The 11,099-nt window shown below is 43.8% G+C and overlaps 1 long non-coding RNA gene across 1 annotated transcript; it reads right to left on the bottom strand.

Annotated features, from left to right (window-relative positions):
* Positions 1 to 338: 338 nt before the first annotated feature.
* LOC117089181 lies at positions 339 to 10,256 on the bottom strand. The gene is made up of 3 exons (XR_004439490.1): positions 10,091 to 10,256; positions 8,687 to 8,832; positions 339 to 571 (listed from the first exon to the last, which is right to left on the bottom strand). It is a non-coding gene; the product is annotated as an uncharacterized LOC117089181 (long non-coding RNA).
* Positions 10,257 to 11,099: the final 843 nt, after the last annotated feature.

Raw genomic sequence — 11,099 nt, forward strand, 5'->3', positions numbered from 1 at the left:
AACTCTCCACCCTAGAACACTTTAGCACTTCTCACTGCTTTATTTTTCTCCTTAGCACCTGTTGCTAATACAACTTTTTAAATGTGTCTTTTTACTGATTGTCATTTGTTCCCCAGTGTGTAAGCCCCATGAAGGCAGACATTTTTGTTTCTATTCTGTTTCCTCCTGTATCTCCAGAGCCCAGATGTAATCCTGGTTCATAGTTGGTTCTCAGGAGGTTTTTATTAAAAGAGTGAGTGAATCTCTAACTATTTGAAATGGGAGTGTTGCTGAACACCAGGGGTTCAGCCTAAGTCCAGTTGCTCCCTGGACAGAAAGCCAATCACTGAGACAATGAGTATTGCCAGGGAAGAAGGCTTTATTGCTGGTGACATCAGCTGTGAGACAGAAGGCAAATCTTAAATCCGTCTCTCCAACTGACTGAAGTTAGCGGTTTATATGGGAATTGGTCAGCAAGCAGCAGGTGGCCGGATGAGGGTTCTGTTGTCTCGATGTCCAGATGCCATGATCTTGAAGTTCAGTTCCATGATACTCTCTGGGAGAAAAGTTGGGCTGGTTTCAGAAAGAAGACCTTTAGAGTAGAAGTAAAAGCATTTGGCTCAGAGGAAAAAAGAAAACCATGTCAATTAATACATCATTACATCATCTTCCCTTAATAGCAATAGCACAAAGATTGCAAAACCTCGGGACTATGGGATATTTCACATAGTAGAATCAAGGTGGCTTCTCCCTTCACACTCACAGCAAAAAGAGGATCAGGGCTTTCTTGGGTCACAAGGAAGAGAGCTTTTTCTTTTATTCTCTAAGCTAGCACTGTTCACCAGGACCTTCTGTGATGACAGGGATGTTCTCAACCTGTGCAGACCAATGTATCAGCCCCCAGCCACTGTGGCTTCTGAGCACTCCTAGTCTCCTAGTGCAGCTGGTGCAACAGAGAAAGTCAATCTTTAATCTTACTTAATTTTTTTTTTATTTTTGAGTTGGAGTTTTGCTCTTGTTGCCCAGGCTGGAGTGCAATGGCGTGATCTCGGCTCACCGCAACTTCTGCCTCCACGGTTCAAGCGATTCTCCTGCCTCAGCCTCCTGAGTAGGTGGAATTACGGGCATGTGCCACCACACCAGGCTAATTTTTTAATATTTTTAGTAGAGACGGGATTTCTCCATGTTGGTCAGGCTGGTCTCGCACTCCTGACCTCAGGTGATCCATCCACCTTGGCCTCCCAAAGTGCTGGGATTACAGGTGTGAGCCACCATGCATGGCCACTTAATTTTAATTAATTTAAAATTATAGAGTCACATGTGACTAGCAGCTACTACCTTGGACAGCACAGGTGTAAACCCTGGTTCCTACATGGGCTCAAAGCCTGAGGATTCTGCCTGTCCTTCCCAACTTTTCATACATTCACCCCAGAATGCATCCAGACAGGCCTCACTAATATACCCAATCTTTGTCATTGTTAGAATCCTCATTTGCAAGCAATAGAAAGCAACTCTGGCTGATTTATGTAGAAATTGAACTTATTAAATTTATTAAAAGGGTATTGACTACCATGAATCTCCAGGAGGGGTAGAAAACCAGATAAAGAGGCTATGGAGCCAGGAATGATGTCAGAGATACAGCAGACATTTTTCTAGTCTGACACTGCCACCCTCCTCCACCAGCAGCAAAACACGGGCATCAAGAAGAGTGCCAGGGACCTCCGACTGCTGGTCAAGACCTCCATGCCACCCGGGATGGTACCCTTACTGGATAAACACATTAAATATGTAATGCTGGACTGCAAACATGTCACGAGGTTGTGTTTGAAATGCACATTTTGGGCAGCATTCCTGTTAGCCTAGTAAAGATTACTGTTTAGCATTGCTAGATATTAAGCAGAGAACACTCCAGCTCAAAGCAAACGGCAAAGCTAGACTTTTGTTGAGAGACGGAGAGGGAGGGAGGTTTTCATAATCAGTTATCACCCACCTTGGAAGACAAAATCAAAACTGAGCCATTCTTTTTTTTTTTGTATACTTTAAGTTCTAGGGTACATGTGCATAATGTGCAGGTTTGTTACATATGTATACTTGTGCCATGTTGGTGTGCTGCACCCATCAACTCGTCAGCACCCGTCAACTCGTCATTTACATCAGGTATAACTCCCAGTGCAATCCCTCCCCCTTCCCCCTTCCCCCTTCCCATGATAGGCCCCGGTGTGTGATGATCCCCTTTCCAAGTCCGAGTGATCCCATTGTTCAGTTCCCACCTATGAGTGAGAACATGCGGTGTTTGGTTTTCTCTTCTTGTGATAGTTTGCTAAGAATGATGGTTTCCAGCTGCATCCATGTCCCTACAAAGGACACAAACTCATCCTTTTTTATGGCTGCATAGTATTCCATGGTGTATATGTGCCACATTTTCTTAATCCAGTCTGTCACAGATGGACATTTGGGTTGATTCCAAGTCTTTGCTATTGTGAATAGTGCCGCAGTAAACATACGTGTGCATGTGTCTTTATAGCAGCATGATTTATGATCCTTTGGGTATATACCCAGTAATGGGATGGCTGGGTCATATGGTACATCTAGTTCTAGATCCTTGAGGAATCGCCATACTGTTTTCCATAATGGTTGAACTAGTTTACAATCCCACCAACAGTGTAAAAGTGTTCCTATTTCTCCACATCCTCTCCAGCACCTGTTGTTTCCTGACTTTTTAATGATTGCCATTCTAACTGGTGTGAGATGGTATCTCATTGTGGTTTTGATTTGCATTTCTCTGATGGCCAGTTATGATGAGCATTTTTTCATGTGTCTGTTGGCTGTATGAATGTCTTCTTTTGAGAACTGTCTGTTCATATCCTTTGCCCACTTTTTGATGGGGTTGTTTGTTTCTTTCTTGTAAATTTGTTTGAGTTCTTTGTAGATTCTGGATATTAGCCCTTTGTCAGATGAGTAGATTGCAAAAATTTTCTCCCATTCTGTAGGTTGCCTGTTCACTCTGATGGTAGTTTCTTTTGCTGTGCAGAAGCTCTTTAGTTTAATTAGATCACATTTGTCAATTTTGGCTTTTGCTGCCATTGCTTTTGGTGTTTTAGACATGAAGTCCTTGCCCATGCCTATGTCCTGAATGGTACTACCTAGGTTTTCTTCTAGGGTTTTTATGGTATTAGGTCTAACATTTAAGTCTCTAATCCACCTTGAATTAATTTTCATATAAGGAGTAAGGAAAGCATCCAATTTCAGCTTTCTACTTATGGCTAGCCAATTTTCCCAGCACTATTTATTAAATAGGGAATCCTTTCCCCATTTCTTGTTTCTCTCAGGTTTGTCAAAGATCAGATGGCTGTAGATGTGTGGTATTATTTCTGAGGACTCTGTTCTGTTCCATTGGTCTATATCTCTGTTTTGGTACCAGTACCATGCTGTTTTGGTTACTGTAGCCTTGTAGTATAGTTTGAAGTCAGGGAGCGTGATGCCTCCAGCTTTGTTCTTTTGGCTTAGGATTGTCTTGGCAATGCGGGCTCTTTTTTGGTTCCATATGAACTTTAAAGCAGTTTTTTCCAATTCTGTGAAGAAAGTCATTGGTAGCTTGATGGGGATGGCATTGAATCTATAAATTACCTTGGGCAGTATGGCCATTTTCACAATATTGATTCTTCCTATCCATGAGCATGGTATGTTCTTCCATTTGTTTGTGTCCTCTTTTATTTCACTGAGCAGTGGTGTGTAGTTCTCCTTGAAGAGGTCCTTTACATCCCTTGTAAGCTGGATTCCTAGGTATTTTATTCTCTTTGAAGCAATTGTGAATGGAAGTTCATTCCTGATTTGGCTTTCTGTTTGTCTGTTACTGGTATATAAGAATGCTTGTGATTTTTGCACATTAATTTTGTATCCTGAGACTTTGCTGAAGTTGCTTATCAGCTTAAGGAGATTTTGGGCTGAGACAATGGGGTTTTCTAAATACACAATCATGTCATCTGCAAACAGGGACAATTTGACTTTTTCTTTTCCTAACTGAATACCTTTGATTTATTTCTCTTGCCTGATTGCCCTAGCCAGAACTTCCAACACTATGTTGAATAGGAGTGGTGAGAGAGGGCATCCCTGTCTTGTGCCAGATTTCAAAGGGAATTTTTCCAGTTTTTGCCCATTCAGTATGATATTGGCTATGGGTTTGTTGTAAATAGTTCTTATTATTTTGAGGTACGTTCCATCAATACCGAATTTATTGAGCGTTTTTAGCATGAAGGGCTGTTGAATTTTGTCAAAAGCCTTTTCTGCATCTATTGAGATAATCATGTGGTTCTTGTCTTTGGTTCTGTTTATATGCTGGATTACGTTATTGATTTGTGAATGTTGAACCAGCCTTGCATCCCAGGGATGAAGCCCACTTGATCATGGTAGATAAGCTTTTTGATGTGCTGCTGAATCCGGTTTGCCAGTATTTTATTGAGGATTTTTGCATTGATGTTCATCAGGGATATTGGTCTAAAATTCTCTTTTTTTGTTGTGTCTCTGCCAGGCTTTGGTATCAGGATGATGTTGGCCTCATAAAACGAGTTAGGGAGGATTCCCTCTTTTTCTATTGATTGAAATAGTTTCAGAAGGAACGGTACCAGCTCCTCCTTGTACCTCTGGTAGAATTCAGCTGTGAATCCATCTGGTCCTTGACTTTTTTTCGTGGGTAGGCTATTAATTATTGCCTCAATTTCAGAGTCTGCTATTGGTCTATTCAGGGATTCAACTTCTTCCTGGTTTAGTCTTGGAAGAGTGTAAGTGTCCAGGAAATTATCCATTTCTTCTAGATTTTCTAGTTGATTTGCGTGGAGGTGTTTATAGTATTCTCTGATGGTAGTTTGTATTTCTGTGGGGTCGGTGGTGATATCCCCTTTATCATTTTTTATTGTGTCTATTTGATTCTTCTCTCTTTTCTTCTTTATTAGTCTTGCTAGCGGTTTGTCAATTTTGTTGATCTTTTCAAAAAACCAACTCCTGGATTCATTGATTTTTTGGAGGGTTTTTTGTGTCTCTATCTCCTTCAGTTCTGCTCTGATCTTAGTTATTTCTTGCCTTCTGCTAGCTTTTGAATGTATTTGCTCTTGCTTCTCCAGTTCTTTTAATTGTGATGTTAGAGTGTCAATTTTAGATCTTTCCAGCTTTCTCTTGTGGGCATTTAGTGCTATAAATTTCCCTCTACACACTGCTTAAATGTGTCCCAGAGATTCTGGTATGTTGTATCTTTGTTCTCATTGGTTTCAAAGAACATCTTTATTTCTGCCTTCATTTCGTTATGTACCCAGTAGTCATTCAGGAGCAGGTTGTTCAGTTTCCATGTAGTTGAGCGGTTTTGATTGAGTTTCTTAGTCCTGAGTTCTAGTTTGATTGCACTGTGGTCTGAGAGACAGTTTGTTATAATTTCTGGTTTTTTACATTTGCTGAGGAGTGCTTTACTTCCAATTATGTGGTCAATTTTGGAATAAGTGCGATGTGGTACTGAGAAGAATGTATATTCTGTTGATTTGGGGTGGAGAGTTCTGTAGATGTCTATTAGGTCCACTTGGTGCAGAGATGAGTTCAATTCCTGGATATCCTTGTTAACTTTCTGTCTCGTTGATCTGTCTAATGTTGACAGTGGAGTGTTGAAGTCTCCCATTATTGTTGTATGGGAGTCTAAGTCTCTTTGTAAGTCTCTAAGGACTTGCTTTATGAATCTGGGTGCTCCTGTATTGGGTGCATATATATTTAGGATAGTTAGCTCTTCCTGTTGAATTGATCCCTTTACCATTATGTAATGGCCTTCTTTGTCTCTTTTGATCTTTGATGGTTTAAAGTCTGTTTTATCAGAGACTAGGATTGCAACCCCTGCTTTTTTTTGTTCTCCATTTGCTTGGTAGATCTTCCTCCATCCCTTTATTTTGAGCCTACGTATGTCTCTGCATGTGAGATGGGTCTCCTGAATACAGCAGACTGATGGGTCTTGACTCTTTATCCAGTTTGCCAGTCTGTGTCTTTTAATTGGAGCATTTAGTCCGTTTACATTTAAGGTTAATATTGTTATGTGCGAACTTGATCCTGCCATTATGATATTAACTGGTTATTTTGCTCGTTAGTTGATGCAGTTTCTTCCTAGCCTCGATGGTCTTTACATTTTGGCATGTTTTTGCAATGGCTGGTACCGGTTGTTCCTTTCCATGTTTAGGGCTTCCTTCAGGGTCTCTTGTAAGGCAGGCCTGGTGGTGACAAAATCTCTAAGCATTTGCTTATCTGTAAAGGTTTTTATTTCTCCTTCACTGATGAAACTTAGTTTGGCTGGATATGAAATTCTGGGTTGAAAATTCTTTTCTTTAAGAATGTTGAATATTGGCCCCCACTCTCTTCTGGCTTGTAGAGTTTCTGCCGAGAGATCTGCTGTTAGTCTGATGGGCTTCCCTTTGTGGGTAACCCGACCTTTCTCTCTGGCTGCCCTTAAGATTTTTTCCTTCATTTCAACTTTGGTGAATCTGGCAATTATGTGTCTTGGAGTTGCTCTTCTTGAGGAGTATCTTTGTGGCATTCTCTGTATTTCCTGAATTTGAATGTTGGCCTGCCCTACTAGGTTGGGGAAGTTCTCCTGGATGATATCCTGAAGAGTGTTTTCCAACTTGGTTCCATTTTCCCCCTCACTTTCAGGCACCCCAATCAGACGTAGATTTGGTCTTTTTACATAATCCCATACTTCTTGCAGGCTTTGTTCATTTCTTTTTCTTCTTTTTTCTTTTGGTTTCTCTTCTCGTTTCATTTCATTCATTTGATCCTTAATCGCTGGTACTCTTTCTTCCAGTTGATCAAGTCGGTTACTGAAGCTTGTGCATTTGTCACGTATTTCTCGTGTCATGGTTTTCATCTCTGTCATTTCGTTTATGACCTTCTCTGCATTAATTATTCTAGCTATCAATTCTTCCACTCTTTTTTCAAGATTTTTAGTTTCTTTGAGCTGGGTACATAATTCCTCCTTTAGCTTTGAGAAGTTTGATGGACTGAAGCCTTCTTCTCTCATGTCGTCAAAGTCATTCTCCGTCCAGCTTTGATCTGTTGCTGGCGATGAGCTGTGCTCCTTTGCAGGGGGAGATGCGCTCTTATTTGTTGAATTTCCAGCTTTTCTGCCCTGCTTTTTCCCCATCTTTGTGGTTTTATCTGCCTCTGGTCTTTGATGATGGTGACGTACTGATGGGGTTTTGGTATAGGTGTCCTTCCTGTTTGATAGTTTTCCTTCTAACAGTCAGGACCCTCAGCTGTAGTTCTGTTGGAGATTGCTTGAGGTCCACTCCAGACCCTGTTTGCCTGGGTATCAGCAGCAGAGGCTGCAGAAGATAGAATATTGCTGAACAGCGAGTGTACCTGTCTGATTCTTACTTTGGAAGCTTCCTCTCAGGGGTGTATTCCACCATGTGAGGTATGGGGTGTCAGTCTGCCCCTAGTGGGGGATGTCTCCCAGTTAGGCTACTCAGGGGTCAGGGACCCACTTGAGCAGGCAGTCTGTCCCTTCTCAGATCTCAACCTCCGTGTTGGGAGATCCACTGCTCTCTTCAAAGCTGTCAGACAGAGTCGTTTGTGTCTGCAGAAGTTTCTGCTGCTTTTGTTGTTGTTGTTGTTGTTGTTTAGCTGTGCCCTGTCCCCAGAGGTGGAGTTTACAGAGACCGGCAGGCTTCCTTGAGCTGCTGTGAGCTCCACCCAGTTCGAGCTTCCCAGCGGCTTTGTTTACCTACTTAAGCCTCAGCAATGGCAGGCGCCCCTCCCCCAGCCTTGCTGCTGCCTTGCGGTTAGATCGCAGACTGCTGTGCTAGCAATGAGGGAGGCTCTGTGGCTGTGGGACCCTCCCGGCCAGGTGTGGGATATAATCTCCTGGTGTGCCCGTTTGCTTAAAACGCAGTATTGGGGTGGGAGTTACCCGATTTTTCCAGGTGTTATGTGTCTCAGTTCCCCTGGCTAGGAAAAGGGATTCCCTTCCCCCTTGCGCTTCCCAGGTGAGGCGCTGCCTCTCCCTGCTTCAGCTCTCGCTGGTTGGGCTGCAGCGGCTGACCAGCACCGATTGTCTGGCACTCCCTAGTGAGATGAACCCAGTACCTCAGTTGAAAATGCAGAAATCACCAGTCTTCTGTGTCGCTCGCACTGGGAGTTGGAGACTGGAGCTGTTCCTATTTGGCCATCTTGCTCCGCCCTCAAAAACTGAGCCATTCATAAACAATGGGTGGATTTCATCTTGGTAAGAAGCACTCATTTCTAGGAGTGCAAGGATTATAGAACAACTCTTTCTCTGGGCGCCAGATGCCCACCCATCAGGCACTCACGGTGATCGGTGCAAATGAGAAGCTATCCGTCAGAATGCACATTCTCTGGCCTGGCTGAGGTGTCTCACTTAGTAGCTGTTGCATTTCTGGGGCTGCTGTAACAAATTGCCACAAACTTAGGTCACTTTCCACAGCAGTCAGTTGTTCTCTCACAGTTCCAGAGGCCAGAAATCCAAATCAAGGTGTGGGCAGGGCCGCACTCCTTCCAGAGGCTCTGGGAAAGGATCCTCCCTGCCTCCTCTGTCTCCTGGTGACCACAGGCATCCCCTGGCTTGCAGCCCCATCCCTCTTCCTCCCCTGCTTCCTGTAGGTTTTGTTGCTTCCCTATGTATCCTTATGGAGGTCTTAAGTCAAATACGACTGCATAGCCTTACTTTCCTCTGCACTATGGCATTCTATGCACAGATTCCTGAAGGACTCCCTCCGAGCACCTAAATCCTTTCGCTACTGAGTCAAAGGGACAGCCAGGGGTCCTGAAGGTGGCAGGGGGCTGCATCTGGAGGTTGAGGGCAGCGACAACCTAGAAAGCAATAGAAAGGAATCCCCATCAGCTGGGTTGGTTTTCACAGTGGGAGCTGGGCACACAGGCCCTCCTGTATTGCCTCTGACTTTTCCACTTTGAAATCTGCCCTGGAAATCTCTCCATATGGGTAGGAAGAGCACCGGCTGGCTTCTTTTCATAGCTGTGTTGTAATCCAGAGCTCACTGAAGGTGCTTGTTCAGCCAGCGCAGTGACTCTGATGGAGGGTCATGGGTCCATAGTGTGCGGCGTGGCCCTCAGGCTGATCTGTGCCAACAAGGAGAGGCCAGGCAGAGCCAGGGGGCTGAGCCACAGAGTACATCCTTGGTCCTTCCCCTGGCAGCTCCTCTCCCCATCTTCTCTCCTTACTTAGGCACCTCATGGGGAGGGGGTTATTATTCATGGATTGTGGATGCTTCTGGGGCTGTGTGTTAGGATGTTTTCACTTGCTGGTACACAGTTTGCTTTATATTTATTCATACAACCCATTTATATATCTGATGTTCATTAGTATATATGTTGTATTTTACAAACAAAAAACTCAGAAAATTAACTCAAGGTTAATAGGAATCAAAAAGCTTCATGGTCCAAAGGAATGAATCTGTAATGGGGAACTTTCTCAATGGTTGGGAGGGAGGGTAGACAGTGGAGCTGGCTGTTTTCCTCCCCCGCCCCTGACTGTCACATCACAGCACGTGGGGAATTCTCAGAATCCATGAGCATCTTCAGGAAGCAGACAGAGTTAAATGCACCAGAGATTAATTGAGGACTGCAGTTGTGAAGGATAAAGAAAATATGGAGCAGGAGTAGGAAGGCTGAGCTTCAGGATGCAGTGCAGGTCTGGTCCCTGGGAAAGGAGGATGGGAAGGAGGGAAAACTGGGCAGGAAGTACCTGACTGCAGGAAGCCCTGGGAATTCTCGGGCAGCCAAGCAGGAAGTGCTACCACAGAGGTTGTCCATAGAGGAGCCTCGCATGGAGTCCCAGCAGCCACCCTGCACCTTGGCCGTGCTTGGACACTGACCAGGTGCCTTCTGAAGGCCCCTGAGGACAGAGGCTGTGGTGAATGATTCTCCTTCTGGTGACTCCCTCTTGAAGGGACATTTAAACAGCATTCTTCCATGGCTGCCACCCTATGCTGCCACATAGACCTCATCAGACTATACCTGCTGGTAGAGAGAGGGTATATTAGTCCATTTTCACACTGCTGATAAAGACATACCCAAACCTGGGAACAAAAAGAGGTTTAATTGGACTTACAGTTCTACATGGCTGGGGAGGCCTCAGAATCATGGCGGGAGGCGAAAGGCACTTCTTACATGGTGGTAGCAAGAGAAAAATGAGGAGGAATCAAAAGCAGAAACCCCCGATAAACCCATCAGATCTCATGAGATTTATTCCCTATCACGAGACTAGCACGGGACAGACCGGCTCCCATAATTCAGTTACCTCCCAGTGGGTTCCTCCCACAATATGCAGGAATCCTGGGAGATACAATTCAAGTTGAGATGTGGTGTGGACACAGCCAAACCATATCAGAAGGTGACTGCGTGAATTGGATGTTTGCTACATGCAGGCAAAGTCTAAGGAGTTTGTATATATTAACTCATTTACTCTTCAAACCACCCAATGAAGTTGGTCCCATGATCGCCGTCCCCATTTCGCAGAGGAGGGAACCAAGGCACAGAAAGGTTAAGTGACTTGTCCAAGGTCACACAGCCAGAGAGCGAAGGAGCTGGAACAATGTTAACCCAGGACATCCAGATCCAGAGCCTAGCAATGCCTCAGCTTTATCTAGAAGGAAAAACTCACATGACCATTCAGGACTGAAGTATCTTCCTCCCTCAGAAGCTCTGAACACATCCTACTGGTGTCTGCTAACACTACTGTGTTTTTGCTGTCCTTATTTAAAAGGAGTTAATTGTGTTTATGTTCGGTGATAGTCGTCTTCCATCTCTGGTAATAGTATAAAGTTGTGTTTTTTATGTAAAACAAGAAATTGATTATTGAAGTCTAGTTAATAGCATGCAGTCTAGAGCATCGAGATGTTTGCAACCTCCTTTGAAATGAATCACAAAAGAAGATGAATAGAGAGCTGGGAAGTGGACAGATATGCAATAGAGCAAACACAGCAGAATGTCACTTACGGAAGCGAGGCCGTGGGTATGAGTGGGGACTGTACAATTTATCTTTCTCTGTGGTTAACATTTTTCATAATAAAGTCTTGAAAAATAATCAAAATATTGAAAACTCAAGACGATGTGTGGGT

The sequence above is a fragment of the Trachypithecus francoisi genome, unplaced genomic scaffold (genome assembly GCF_009764315.1).
Source record: "Trachypithecus francoisi isolate TF-2019V2 unplaced genomic scaffold, Tfra_2.0 Lachesis_group11, whole genome shotgun sequence".
Taxonomy (NCBI): Eukaryota; Metazoa; Chordata; class Mammalia; order Primates; family Cercopithecidae; genus Trachypithecus; species Trachypithecus francoisi.